This window comes from Nicotiana sylvestris, chromosome 11, assembly GCF_000393655.2.
Source record: "Nicotiana sylvestris chromosome 11, ASM39365v2, whole genome shotgun sequence".
Lineage (NCBI taxonomy): Eukaryota > Viridiplantae > Streptophyta > Magnoliopsida > Solanales > Solanaceae > Nicotiana > Nicotiana sylvestris.
The window spans coordinates 46,729,941-46,746,414 of NC_091067.1; positions in this window are offsets into that span (position 1 = coordinate 46,729,941).

Consider the following 16,474-nt stretch of genomic DNA (forward strand, 5'->3'; position numbering starts at 1 on the left):
CTTATCCGTAAAAAATAAAGAGCTTCTCGCAAGCCTAGCTTGGCGATTATTTAAAAATCCATCGGCCCTCTGGGCCTCAGTACTTCTATCCAGTTAACTTAACTCCAAGAAAGCATCCTTCACATGGAAAAACAACATCAAAGGCTGGAGCTACTACACAATAGGCACCCAATGAATTATCGCTAATGGATACCACAAAAATTCTTGTCATGACAACTGGATCTCCCCTAGTGCCCCTATAATTTATTAGCGATAATTCATTAGCGATATGTGGGGTGGTTATGGGTTGATTTATAAGTGTGTGAATGTGTTCAAATATGTGGAGGTTTTGTTGGTTTAGATGATACGCATTGGTGCGGATGCCTAACTTTTCTCATATAAGGTGTGTGTGAGCATTCTAAAAACATGTGTGTTAAAGATTCAGGTTCAAGAGAGCAATGGTGGAAAATATCATTGGTTGTAATTTTTAGATGCGCTAAATAGGTAATTGAGGGTATTCTTTGATGGATACATAGCCATAGAAAGAGTTTTAATTTTGGTGGTAGATGGAGTTTCCATAACCAATTATAAGGGTAGTTTTTTTTGGGTACTAGTGTATTATAACAAGATTTAATAGTGAATGTACCTGAATGTGTTAATCCCAAATTAGTGTATATGGTGATGCTTGGAACAAAGGCAAATATATGCTATGTATTTTATGGAGGAGCGATGGTGGTAGTTCAAACGCGATATTTGCAAGATCCCATTGAGTATGTGCTATATAGTGGCTCACAGTGTTGTGGGTTTCTGATCACTTATATCCGGTCCCCTACCGCAATCAGAAACCCACAACACTGTGAGCCACTATATAGCACATACTCAATGGGATCTTGCAAATATCGCGTTTGAACTACCACCATCGCTCCTCCATAAAATACATAGCATATATTTGCCTTTGTGCCAAGCATCACCATATACACTAATTTGGGATTAACACATTCAGGTACATTCACAATTAAATCTTGTTATAATACACTAGTACCCACAAAAAACTATCCTTATAATTGGTTATGGAAACTCCATCTACCACCAAAATTAAAACTCTTTCTATGGCTATGTATCCATCAAAGAATACCCTCAAATACCTATTTAGCGCATCTAAAAATTACAACCAATGATATTAGCCACCATTGCTCTCTTGAACCTGAATTTTTAACACACATGTTTTTAGAATGCTCACACACACACCTTATATGAGAAAAGTTAGGCATCCGCACCAATGCGTATCATCTAAACCAACAAAACCTCCACATATTTGAACACATTCACACACTTATAAATCAACCCATAACCACCCCACATAATATTCCACTCACCACTCTCTTTCCTTTTATTCTATGGGGCATTTGGCTCAATCGCAACCATAATATTTTTAATAATCGTAAGGATCCTCTCAATCACTCTCAAATAATTCATCACGCTGCGGAATTTTACTTTCTTACACATAAATCTCCACCACGCAAGCCTTTAATCCCTTTCTATATAAAACGGAATCCTCCTGCACCAAACTTCTATAAACTTAACACTGATGGAGTGGTCTCCACAAAGCCAGGTGTCAATGGCATATGAGGGGTTATCCGCTCCTCCACTGGTGAATGGCAACTAGGATTCTTAGGTAACATTGGGTTTGCAAACAGCATCCAGACGGAACTCACTGCCTTACTCTATGGATTACGACTCTCTTTACAATATGGTTATGAAGCTCTAGAAATAAATATCGACGCCGAAGAGGTAATCACCTTACTACAACATGATAACCCACAGTATACTCACTTAATTCATGATTGCAGGTGGCTACTACGGTAGCTGGGTGATCCCATCCTTAGCCACACTTATACGGAGGCCAACATGGTTGCTGATGCACTAGCTAAATATGGTTCACAACTACCCATGGAGGCAGCACACATCTTTTTGACAAGGCACCACCTTTTGTTAAAAAGGAAGTTATGGAAGACCAAGCAGGAGTAGCAAGGTAGAGACTCATTACCAATAGTTTGTTGAACACAACCCACCCTTCCCCCATGTACCCCAAAACCTCTTTTGCCCCTCCGCCCCAACAACTGCTTGTAGTAGTTCTACTTTTTCTAGTATTTCTAGTTTTTTTTCTCGATCCACATGTGGATCCTAGTATGATAGATAGTAATAGTATAGCACAAAATCCCTACGGGGATCCTACTTATGTACTACCAATGGTGCCCAGTACACCCTCCCTATAATTCTCCCTAAGTAATATTAAGTAATCTTTCATGACCAAAAAAAGTATACTATTTTGAAAGTATATATATATGTTTTAAAAATATGAGGGAAATATTAGGTATCTCCGAACACGGGTCGTGGTATGAGAAAGAGACTTAAAGGTGGAAATGTCCTAGACTTTGGATTTATTCACAGAACAATTGCCTAAATGGCAAGGATAGTGTTAAAACCATTTGTAATAATCATCCGGTTATGAGACCGATAAATTCATTAGTCAACATTCAAGGATGAATGATCCAAAAGGGGAAATGATGTTACGCCCCGCAATATTACATCGATGTTACGCTCCACAATATTAAATTATGATGATGTTGTACCCTGTAATATTGCACACTGAATTTGTCATAAGATAATTGACATCAGTCCAAGGAAAAGATTATTTGGAGATTATAAGTATTATGTTATTTCAAACAAGAAATAAATAAATTCGTGAAGGTGAGAGGGTAAGCGAATCGAAGAAAATGAGATTCGTCGAAATTTGATAATTTCGGATAAAATACGGTCCAAGCTATAATACCTGGTATTTATGGACTAGTACCCTACAAGGTACCACATGACCATGATAATAAAGTGTATAAAGTGTGTTAAAAGTGAGTAGTATTTTAAGTAATTTGGGATAATTCTTAATTATGTGGATACCTGAGTAATTATTGATTTTAGTGAAAGATTAACTATTTAATTAAGGTTTTCGGATAAGCCTCAACGTGGCAGCAAGACAAATGGGTAACAATGACTCTTCATTCATGGGCTATCTGGCATATTTAGAAGAATTGGTGGCTAAGTCATCTCAAAAGGGGGGCCCACAAATCTCAAAAATAAGAGATCGTTATATATCATTTAAGAGGGAAATCATGGGCTGCTACTAACGCATGACACTTGCAAAGGAATTCTTATGAACCCTTATAAGAGAGCTAGGCTTGCTAGCGGATGGAAAGTTGTGCATTCTCTTTCTTAAGGGGAAATACATAGGCTTGCTAACGGATGGCTTGCTACAGTAGCGGAAAATGCGATTCTAAGAGAGCATAGTACAATCTTTCTCAAGAATATCATACGGATTTTTCCCTACTTTGATCCGCCATTACGTGTTATTCGCAAAAGACTTGTGTTAGATGGATTGTCAAGAGAATCGGCTCAGGTATGTTAAGGATGTCCCTTATTTCCTTTTGGCATGATTGATACGACACAAACGAAACGAGTAAATGCACAACTTTCATAAATGATTCTATTCATAAAGTATTAGAGGTGCCTATGTTCTTGAATTTCTATGTGTTACATCTTCTGTTCATGGGTCTCAAAAAAATACATAAGTTGAAAAAGTTTACTTCATAATATTACTCAAAGACATAATGGTCTTATGACATTATGAAAGATTTTATTGATGTACTTATCATGCATTGCATTCATTTATACATGTACATTGAGCCATGAACATATGGCATTATATACGCGTATATATATTATTATATGTGTATGTGATATGGGAAAAGGTTACAACATTATATATGCACCACTACCTGATCAGTTGGTATTCGTTGATAATTTTGCCCGTAGTGGCCGAGATGATATGATGGGATTCCCTTAGAGGTTTGATGATGTTATGAACACAAGTACCTATGCAAGACATGACATTCATACGAATATGCATGACACTCTAAATATTTCATAATTTACGGAGTTATCTAGACTTACAGGTTGACTCATTTACTCCATGTTTCTTCCATGTCTTTTATATACTTATTTATCTACCTTAACATACTCGGTACATTATTCGTACTGACTTTTTTTGTTGGAGACGCTACATTCATGCCAGTAGGTATAGAAAATCAATTTGACGAGCCCTCATAATAGACGAGGTTAGCATTCAGCGAAGGATCGGTAAGACTCCAACTCATTCGGAGTGCAGCCAAGTCTATAAGTCATCGTGTCAGAATTTTGCTACAGACTTATGGGTAGGCCGGTACCCTATCCCATTTGATGTCAAATACTCTTAGAGGCTTTGTAGACAGAGGTTCATTTTGTACAGTATGTCAGAAGCCTTGACGGCCTATATGTATTTATGTTTTAAGAAAGATGGTTCACTGATATAGTGCTTTTCCACTTATACTCGGTTGAGTAAGACACCGGGTGCCCATCGTCACCCTTCGGTTTGGGTCGTGAAACTCAAGCCTCCAGAGTTTAGTGGAGCCGAGTCAGAGGATGCTAAGGATTTTATAGACATGTTCTAGTGGATCCTTTGCATGTTATTTTGGAGACCAGTAAGGTTTCATTTACTATTTTCAGTTGACGGGGGCATCCTACAGATGGTGGGAGGACAATGAGTTGAGCAAGCCAGCAGGTGCTACACCACTTACGTTGCATGAGTTCTCAGTTCTCTTCTTAGAGAAACTTGTTCCACAGACTCCTAGAGAGGAGTTGCGTTGGTTGTTTGAGCAGCTACTCTAGGAGGGTATGTGAGTGACCTAGTATGAGATGAGATTTTAGAGTTGGCTTATCATGCGGTATGGTTAGTTCCCACAGAGAGAGAGAGGAATAGGGGGTTCATTGATGGCCTCAGCTATGGATTACGTTTCATCATGACTAGAGAGATTGCGCCGGGTGCGAGGTTTAACAAGGTGGTTGGTATTGCTAGACGCCTAGAGCAAGCTTATAGTTAGGAGCATGAGGAGAGGAAGGGCAAGAGGCCTCGAGGTTTGGATTGTTTCAGTAGTGCCTTATTTGGAGAATAGTCCCACCACAGCAGAGGTCGTTCTAATTGGCCTGCTCAGATGGACCGACTCATCGGAGTGTATCAGTTAGACATGGTTCATACAGTGCTCGTCTAGGTCAGTCATCTTTCAATGCCCTCCCAGCTTAGTGTTCATCCTGTGCTCCATCAGTTCAAGGTTCATCTGTACCAGGTCCTACTAGTGATTGATCGAGTCGAAGCCTACACTACTATTGAGTAGCAAGGATAGTCGATGCAGTTTTACCTAACAAAGGCCAGGATCGAATCCACAGGGAGTTAATTTTTTGGAGTTAGGTTTATATCTGAGTCTAGATGTGGGTTTTGATCTTAATTGCACTTCCACAAATGGTTGGTTTGTTTTTTACTTCTACTTTTATTCTATAGCATGCAGTATTTGAAACTAAGTACAATGTTTTGATTTGTTGTTTTCAAATATTTAAAGTGACTAGGGTAGTGACTTCAACCTAGTTATATATCTAACGGGTAGCAAGAATCTAGGGCAATAATGTGTGTATGCGGCGAAATCAGAAGACTTGATTTCTCACTGTCGGGACATTTCAGAAGCATGCCTTGGGATTCGATCCTGGTCTGGTACAAGTTCCCGACCTCGGGGATCGTCGGAGCCCGGCTCTAAGGAAACAAAGACCAAACCCAGGACGGAGGGGGAAGCCCCCAAGGCACATGGCTACGTCTGACAGGCCCATCCTATCTAGAGTCTATGTTGAGGCATCACGTCAAACCATCCCATCTCCGTACTTTGTGTTTAATCTCCACATATTTGTACCGTATCATGTTCCCTCGCCTATATAAGGGGAACCCATACCTCTTTGTAAAGGGCGGATGTTGCTCCATTTTCTCCACAAATGCAATAATATCTCTCTCTCTCTTTTCTCCTATTTTGCTTGTTCTCACTGGCCCGAGGCTGCTTTAATATCTATTGTCTTCTTACTTGTTTCATGCTATGTTGCACAACACTAAACATAAAGAGCCTCGCTTGATCGTATCCTTAATTGTTATCCTATTCCCAGTTGTCCCCGATAGCTCGAGCTCGATTCGAATCCCGACCTCGAGGTCCTTATCGACCGGCTTTGCATTCGGGCAACAGGCCCTTCGGTTTGATTATAGTCTCGTTTTAACTTGCATTTCATCATTATACTATACGTTCTTAGCATCAACTGCTCTAACAACTAGCTCGGGAATAGATCACGTATTTTTAGAATCCCATTAACAAATTTAATTGTTTTTACCATTTTTACGGTAAACAGTTTGGCGCCCACCGTGGGGATAAAAATAATAGTGATTATTTTCTTGCTAGTTTCGTCACACAAACGCACATTATCTTTAACACTTTTTCTTGCCCAAGATCTTTTGATTTCAGGTTAATGTCCAGCTCGGTAAGCAAAATCGAGAATGACTACCCCAAAAACCACGGCGAAAACAGTATGGCTGCTCCAGAGGTTAGTGCAACACCGCAGGACTCCGATAACGCATTTAGGTCGACTCAAGAGGACGCGGGCTTGCAAGGCACGCAAAAGGTTGACGAAGCCTCGCGCACCGATGACAGAATACAGCGCATTGACCGATAGGAAGCTAAAAAAACCCCAGCCCGAGTAGAACAGGAAGTTAATCTTCATGTTATTTTTGAAATGTTACAGGCACAGCAGTTGGCTATCGCTCAGCTGCAAAGTCGCCCGGAGATTTCCAATGCAGTAGCGTCGGAGACACCTCCTTACGCCGAACTGGTACCCGAGAGATCAAGTAACGATGGATCGGTAACTAACCTCGCCGTAGTGAGGATGCTTGGGAATCTCTTCAAAAGGATCGAATCAGGTTCGTGGAAGTTCTTACAGCAACTGTCTCCCAAGGAAACGGTCCCGGAACTCGCTTCACAAAAATCCGGAACGCTGAAACCCCCTAGGTGCGACAGGACCTCAAATCCCTACGGGTGCACCACCACTTACACGAGCTCATTCAAAGGCAGCGACCTCCAAGATGATGAGTTTGAGCCCGTCTTATTGAGGATGTTCGAAGAAACTCTCTTGAAAGAAACCATGATGCAGCTGCCACCGCCTGGCACCTGACCTCACAGACTCGCTTACCATACCAGCGTGGTCCTCCGCGGAAGCATGTGCCGATGCCATCAAAGAAGTACCAAGATGTCGCAATACACCTAAGGCCAAACGAAGAAGAAATGAAATACCGCGGGAAGCTGCACCCCATTCCCTGATAGGACGAATGAGATTGCTCCCAGTTTCGAACGATCGGGCAACACCGGCCTTCACCAAAGGCCTGAACGAAGCATGCCAAACGACTCTAGGACATTTCAAGAGAAGCCTGATCAGATACCCAGCCAAAGTCTGGTTGGATGCCCACACCCGGCACCAGCCACGAATCGGGGCCGTGGACAACCATTCGGGAACCTCCTCGGGTTCAGTATATCCAAGAAGACTCCCGCCAAAGAAGCTACTGCCAAATGGAGGGAGGTATTATCCATGCGATGCGAATGGAAGGAACGACTCGAGATGCAACCTACCTCACAACAATAGGGAAATAGCCCGAGGACAGCACTCTCGAAGAACCTCCAATGGAACCATATTCAACAAGGCACAGCTGGCAGGGAAACCCCGCCCAGCCGAATACGATTTCAGCGTTGCTATACCAAACATCGTGATCACCATAAGCGAAACCGGGAATGCCAGGTGTCTCAGACCTATTCGACCAAGACCCTTCAAGAGAACCATGGCCCGGCGCAGGAACCGCAAGGTGCGTGCGGTCACCGGCTCAAAAAAACGACAACTGTGTTATTCAATAGAGATTGCCACCAAGTATCATCAAGCGGTCAGGCTCGGATATATCTCTAAGGGAGGAAGGAGATCGGGAAAAATGAAGCTGACAAGCTACGGTGTATTGCCACGACAGTAAAGGGGCGACGACACCCTTCAAAGATCCATAAAATGTAGAGTGAAAAGGCTCATCGCCGGGGAAAGATGGGTCTGGAGAATATACCCAAAGGACACCCTTGCATCCAAGGAAAGGGACGGCGAGACTTCGCCTCGGCCTCGTATTAACACGATTGGTAACCCCCTACCTTATTTGACCTATTTAAAATAAAACATGTGTTCATGAGTGCAGATGATTTGATCAATTATACTAACGATGTCAGGCCAAAGCTAATGGGGTGGTTCAGGCTAACGAACCAAATCACTCCTACACCTCGAATCTTTGATGGATTCCAGATGCCGATCACCACAACCATCAGGAAGGCCGCTCCCTCTATACATCCCGCCTAAGCTCGGGCTGGAATGCCGAGCCTGCGAAACACAGATGTTTCATTCAAATAATAACGGGCACATCGCCCGAAGGCGACTTTGACCACACTCCGCCAAAGGGATGAAACTCCATGATAAAGGTGGGACTAAAGTATTCGACAAGGATCTACACGCGACGAGAGGAAATCCCTCACCATATGACCCATCACCGGCATCAATGCCTCCGCCCTCAAAGGGATCAAAGGGTGAGCAGAACCACATCTTCGGCCAAGCCTGGTTGAACACAACAGAAGGCTATATTAAGGACTCGCGCCTCGAAAAAACAGAAACATACCAGACCCTGAAACGTCGCCTACACATCCCGTAGCAGGGAAGAACTACTCTGCTCCCTTGTTGTTTCTTTTCTTTTGCTAGCCTATGTGCAGGCAGTCAACCGAGGCATTCATAAGTTCTAACTCCACTCAGAGATCTGAGGCCTCTGTGGGGACTACCTTGCTCTAATCCCTCGACCGGACTTCCAACCTAAAAAGGGTTCCGCCAGTAAGATTATTAGCAGAGCAGCACACCCCCCAGAAGAGGATCCGACGAAATCGCAGGCCTTTCTTCTACAGTCAGATGACGTGCGATGACTTTCTCTTAAGGACATCGTCCCCTCGGAAGGGTCAATAAATGGCAGGCTTATTTTCAAAACGGAGTCACGTAAATAGATTAGATGATCAGAGGAGCCGCACCTACGCGGGCTGAGCTCACAGCAACGAGACGACATATATTTACAGCCTATATTTACGCCAAGCAATAAAGAATATCTTTTCGTCATTTCATACTTTGAAAAAGGCTATTTCGGCATATTTGCAGCAAAGGCCTCTCCTCTGAATACGTCCCGAGATACTCGGAGACTTAAACGGTTCAACGCCCACACGTCCCCAGGGTTGGAACCCCGAGCTCACAAATCCCTCACAATGCAACTCCGAGTTCACGAGAAGCGGTCTTCAAGCTTAAACAAACTCGATGACTCAGAGACTGTCGCCAATCGCCGAGCACTGGAAAATCCAAAACTATAAGACCCCTAGCGGGCAGACTCGACATAACTAGATCTATTCTTTATCATACAAACCGTAAGACCTCAATATGCATGACAAATTGTAAGACCTCAATAGGAATGACAAACTGTAAGACCTCAACAAGCATGAAAACCCCAAAGTTTAGGCTATACATCGCATTTGTAAGAATCCCTAAAGGTCATACCCTTGGTGTAGACGCCTAAACTAACACTTGGGATCAAAAATGGCTACAGCCAAACGCACATGACTACGGTCAAAACGGCTGATCTAGCCAAAATAATGCGACTCGGGGACGCCCGACTGTCGCTAGAAATCGCAGGCCACTACTTCGAATATACTTCGAAAAGAACGGGTTAAATCAGGCTTCCCTCAATAGGCAAAAACGAGCTCTGACCACGTCGGCTCCAAGCTGCAAGAGCGTCGATCTACTCAACCTACGAGCTATGAACCTTACGAGGTGCTCTAAACATCGTCAATAATGACTTGAAATTGAGGTTCCTCTGGAACAGACGACGGGTCAGGCAAAAATACTCTAAAAAGATCTTAACGAGCAGAAACAAAGCCTACAAAAAAGCCTACGGGCAAAAACAGCGTAAGAGCCATTGTCTCCAGCTAAGCAAGCCTATGGGCCTCATATTGAAAGGTCTCTACGACCAAACAGCGTAAGAGCCATTGTCACCAGCTAAAATATTTTGACAACTTGAGGACTAAAATGAGCTGGAATCGTAACCTGATTCGGAGACCGGATCCAAAATAGCTAACTATGCAAGCCTCTGGGCCACATACTGAAAGGTCTCAACGACCAAATGGTACAAGTGCCAATATCACCAGCCAGGAAATCGAGTAAATTTAAGGGTCGATTACAGCTCGAATCGCAACGCGACTCGGAGACTAGACCCAAAAACTGCAATATGCCTAAGGGCATGAGTGCCACTATCGCCGGCCAGGAAATCGAGGAAATTTAAGGGTCGATTACAGCTCGAATCGCAATGCGACTTGGACACTGGACCCGAAAGCTGCAATACGCCTAAGGGCATGGCATAAGTGCAACTATCGCCGGCCGAGTAAACCACCGGGCCACGCGCTCGTAAGGTCACTTCGACCCACAGTATAAAGGGCCATCATCATCCGCCCATGCAGGCAGGAAAGAGATTTAGGGTCAATTGAAGCTCGAGTCACAATGCGACTCGAAGACTGGACCCAAAACAGTTGGAACAACAAATGCCCAAGGGAAAGAGATAAAAATGATTACTACTTGCCCGCACGGGCACACAAAATTCGATGATAAGAAGGCTCGAGCCGGAGCCCGACTTGGAGACTAAGCCTAAACAACCGGGCCAAGCACGGAGGCCCTAGCATCTGCTCGCGCCAAGGATCGCACTTAAGAGCCCCTGGGTCTATCTAATTCGTTCTGGACCTATGAGGACCTCGCCAAACACCAAAAACAGCCTGCCCAATCAAAAGCAACAAGAGAAAAAAAGGTACAGAAGAAATAAAGCCTCAAGTTTCTTCTTATATATTATATACGCAAAAAAAGAACATTCTCCATCTACAGGCATACCCTACGTATATCGGAGGCAAAGCGACAAAATGGCAAAATCTAAAGCAACAAAATGGCAAAGTCTACACTCTGCGCTAAAGGGCTACAGCTTGTCAAATTCGCCCTCTATAACTCAATCAGAAATAACCGAGCATCACACTCGTTCGCCCTTGCTCGAGCCAATTCCTCCGAGAGGGCGAAGCCCCTTGCACCGACCTCCTCGAGTACCTCTTTTCGAGATCTATAATGAGTATAATCCTTGATCCTCTTCCCCCGGTCGAGGGCTCGCTTCTGCACGGGCATCAATTATCTCAGTTCTAACTTTTGAGAGATCAGATTCGAGTTTCCCAATCATATCCACTTGAACTTTGGCGTTATCATGAGTCAAACGGAGTTAGACCTCGAAGGCAGGAACCTTAGCCGAGGCAGTGATCTCCTCCAAAGTTTGAGCCTACACTTGAGGTTTTAGCTTTCCGCAAGCAACTCTAACACGGTTGACATCGCCTTTGAGGTACTCCAAGGCCTCCGCCTTTCTCTACAACTGATACGGCAAAAGGGGTTAGCCTTAAGGTTAGAAAGGAGCTAAGCACGCACTACAGAAAGTTACCTGCTCCATCAAATAACTCTCATAGTTTGAGCTCTAGTGTGCCTCTTATCGCCAATGTTGTAGCTCAACTTCCTTCTCCTCGCTAAGGAGCTTGAGGGATTCGCCCTCATCTAGAATTTTCTGAAGCTTGGCCCCTTGACGGAGCAACTCAAACCTAAGCCTATCACAGGCCTGCACAAGGAAGGTTCAACAGAGGGAGGAGGGCACGGGGCACAGGGAAACTGTACATGAACTCACCACAAAGTGAAGCCGACGGACTTCCTCGAAGTCGGAACACACTCCTATTGATCTTGCCCCTGCGGCCCCAGAAGAACCGACCTCGGGCACGGCGAATTCGCTCAAAGGAACCGCCGGCCGGGAATCAGGCACTCTGGGAGCAGCGAACCTGGGCGACGCCCCTTCCTCGAAAATGTGACCCCAACCAGCACCACTAAAGGCTCCATCACACCGTAGGTGCCCCATCCTAAGGAATCGCCTGATATCTACAAACGACGAATCCATCACAAATAGAAGGGGAAAATATTACCTCGGGTATACGAAGGCAAGGCAAAGGCAGCATACACACATACCTTGGTACTACGCTCCCCATCCGATACGTAGTATAGCTCGCCACCTGCGCTCGTCACAGGATGAATGGGTCACCAGCTTCCGGACCCAGCCGGGCAGATCATGGACTTCACCAGGCGTCCATGAAGTTTCTGCAACAAGGGAGACAACATTATTACTCAGCTGATTTTCGCTATAGGCAAAATCTGAAAAAGCGCCAAACGCCTCACTCACGTGCATAATTCCACCCTTCGGGAAATGGCAAAAACTCCACATCGATAATGTCGATCTTCTGGACTCGGATAAACCAACTGGACCACTCTCGATCCCCGCTTTCCTCATCATCAATAACAAAGGGCATGGACGAGCGACATCTCAGAGTTAGCAGGCCTCGACGATGAAAGGGACGATATAGCTTGACAAGGTGATCAAGTGTGAATTCAAGCCCGACCTTCTCTGCGAAGAACCTCATCATCAATGTCGTTCACCAAAACGACGAATGCATATGTGCAAGGGTAACCCGTTACTTCAAGCAAAAGTCAAACACGACCCTATTAGGGCGGGGCAAATGCGAAAGGGTATAGGTATACGCTCAAGAATCCATTGGTGGAGTCTGTAATGCCCTCATCTAGGGAAAGCACCTGCAGTGTTATCCCCTTGCTCCACCCGTAGTATCTCCTCGCCATCTCCAGGTGTTCCTCTCTTATCAAGGACTCCATCTTCAGAGCGAACTCCCTCGGTTCCTGAGCACTAGGAGCAGCACCCCCCGTCCCCTATTGGATCTGCCCCGAAGTGGCTTCCATGACTATGGTGAAACTAACAGGTCAAAGCAAGTGCGCGCACCAACACTCTTTGCGCCTAAAGAAATGAAGTACCTCGTGCCAAATCAGAAAGGCGGCTATCTAAAATTAGTGAAGTCTTGCGAAAAAGCCGAAGTCGCCCCACATATATGCGATAAGAAGCGACGATTCGCCTGCCCGAGGTAGGACCCGGGAACACAACAGCCTCGATACAGATCGACGGGTCAATACCGATCCAGAAAGCATACTTCAATGAGGAGTCAAGACTCGAGGGGCCATTCGTATTATCTCCGAGCTCGAGATAGCACTCTACGTCAAGAATCCCCGGACCAAAGAAGTCGGACTTTGGAAAGCTTTAAATGCCAACACTTGACGCAAGGCAAGTACCTGATCTCGTGATCCCCTCTTTCTGAAAAGAGGAATAAACACAGGAAACTCCGATTGCGAAAGCTCCATGAAGGTCCGAGGAAGCGCCCGAATACAGGCAAACTCCTTAGCAGAAGTCTATCCTATACATTCTAAAGGGGCTATCTACATCAAGATCAATAGGGTCCCCCGAGTACCCAAAGATGACCTTCATCCAAGGTAACATTCCCGAAGGCCCCAGAATTCGACGCATGATCTCTATGCAACTCGGAGGGCCTCGATAGCCCGGACCTATCAGATCAATCCAAGATTGGTCTGAAGTACGATGATGGGTTTGGATGCGAGCTATGCCGATCAGTAGAGGACCGGGACGGACGCCCATTCTTAAGACCGATATCAGCAGCCAGCAAATAAAAGAAAGCATTCAAGGGCCCCAAAGGGAATGCGAGCATACAGAAACAAAGCAAAGTTCGAAAGCAAAAATCAACGGGGTATATTCTTATTCATAAAAGTTTCTGTACAAGCAGCCCTCGAGGGGTCGTTACATACAACTTGTAAAGGCCTACAGGAGTCTATGCCTAAAGCGGAGGAACGGAAGGATGTACATACGATGAAACCCGGTGCCCGGTTCGCCCTCGAGAGTCCATCTCCGGTATCAGCATCCTCGGGCTCTGCACCCTCGAGCATGTATCCTCGAGGGTGACTCCTTTGATCTCCACCTCCCATAGGTTCCCAGCTCAATCCCCCAAGGAATCCCCACCGGAGAAGATGAAGAAAAGGAAAAGGAGGGGACGCAGAGGAGGCATAGAAAAAAGACATGGCCCACCGAAGCCAAAGGTTGAAGATTCGGCGGGCCCCAGCCTCAGCAGCCGGTAGTGCCACTTTATCCCTTAGGAAAGAAAAAGCCATAGGGATGAAGTTCCATACCAGGCCGGGGTAGGAGAGTGAGCAGCGGTACATAATCCGAACAGCTATCTACATAAGGGTTAAACCGACTCCATGTTCATCATCACCTCGGCCCAGCAGCAACAACAATAGCTAGCATATCGACCACCGCAATAAGAGCAGAATGGCACGTTTATGTTCGATGAAGGGAAGCCCCGGCAGAAGGCCACAACACAGTCTAAGGAAACTCCTCCAAACGGCCTTAAGGTCAAGAGCCCCTATCATGATGTTCAGGGGTGAAAGAAGATGATAAGAAGGGAAAGGCAAACGAGCCAATGGAAGCACTGGGATAGGAAAAGCAAAACCAAGGCACCCCCGTTTATAAAAGATTACAACACGGTCATCTAGGCTTTGGAAGGCTAACCAATGGATGCAGTTAATGCATCCATGGAAAATCGATCCAACGGCGGTACCTTCACCTTGATAAACGAGAATCAGGAGTGCAATGAATGAAGTTGAAAAGCACGAGCCCATGGATGTCCAATCACCGTGAAGCTCAGGCCAGGAGTCGCATCATCAGTACGTCATCGCCGAAAAGAAGCTCAAGGAGTCAAGTGTCAAAATCATTTCTCATCTCTTCATTATGGGAAACGCGGAGACTATTTATATGCGGCGAAATCAGAAGACTTGATTTTTCGCTGTCGGGACATTTCGGAAGCATGCCTTGGGACCTCGAGGGTGGGAGGCCGCGACCAAGTTCCCGACCTCAGGGCTCGATGGAGCCCAACTCGGAGGAAATGAAGACTGAAACCATGACGGAGGGGGAAGCCCCAAAGGCACATGGCTACGTCTAACAGGCCTGGGCTATCCAGAGCCTTTGCTGAGGCATCACGTCAAACCATACCATCTTCGTACTTTGTGTTTAATCTCCACATATTTGTACCATACCGTGTTCCCTTGCCTATATAAGGGGAACCCATACCACTTTGTAAAGGGCGGATGTTGCTCCATTTTCTCCACAAATGCAATAATATCTCTCTCTCTCTCTCTTTTCTCCTATTTTGCTTGTTCTCACTAGCCCGAGGCCGTTTTAATATCTATTGTCTTCTTACTTGTTTCATGCTATATTGCGCAACACTGGCCATAAAGATCCTCGCTTGATCGTATCCTTAATTGTTATCCTATTTCGGTTGCCCTCGATAGCTCGAACTCGATTTGAATCCTCACCTCGAGGTCCTTATCGACCGTCTTTGCATCCGGGCAATAGGCCACTTCGGTTTGATTATTGTCTTATTTTAGCTTGCATTTCATCATTATACTACATGTTCTTAGCATCAACTGCTCTAATAACTAGCTCAGGAATAGATTACGTATTTTTAGAATCCCATTAACAAATTTAATTGTTGTTACCATTTTCACTGTAAACAATGTGATAAATTAGGGTCGTAATATAGCTATCACACTCGGGTACTCAGGCTATACCTCTCGGTAGTTTGAGTGACTTTGCCTAATTTGGCTTTCTCAAGTCCAAATGGGTATTCATGCAATTCAAGGGATTTTAGCTCAAGTCGGGTATTACTATCTCTAGGTTTAACCCTTTAATTGGGGCGATCAATTTCTTGAGTTCACTCCAATTTCTCGTTATCCTAGTTTTCCTAGACTTAGTCCCTCTTTCTCTACTAGAGACTAAGTCATAAAGGCATAAATCAGTCTTTGCAATCACTAATTCAATAGTTCTAGCAAGAACTAAGCTAAAACTGACTAACCCATACATATTCAAGCCCTAAAATTCAAGACCCATCAAATACCCACACTAGGGTTGGGTTACAACCCTAGCTATGGGTTTAGCTACTCATGAAAATAGTAGCAATCAAAGATAAAGAGAAGATAAAATCCATAATACTAAATTAAAAGATGAAAATCTAATGTTATAAGATAAATCTTGTACAAAATTGCCTGATATTGAAAACCTAGCCATCTCAGTGCTCATCAAAAACATAACTTAACCTAAAAATGTGAAAAAAGATCTATTTATACTAGGCTGAAATTTCTGGACAAAAATGCCCCTACGGAGGTTTCGCGGCCGTGTAATACTGATCGCAGCCGCACTCTTGCTTTCGCGACTGCGTAATATTGCGAGCGATCTGTGTTTCTTTACATCTGAGACTAGGCAGGAACTTATTTTGCGGACCGCGTATTTTTCATCGCGTCTGCGTGGGAGATTTTTCGCGGCCGCGTATTCTTGACGCAGAACACTTTCTTCATTTTTGCATAACTTGCAAAGTCCTGATCCTTAGCACACGTTGTCAGCAGAATTCTAATCGCGGTCGCGCCAGTAATTTAGTGGTCGCGTCTTTCTATCGCTCTCTGTGCCCATGCC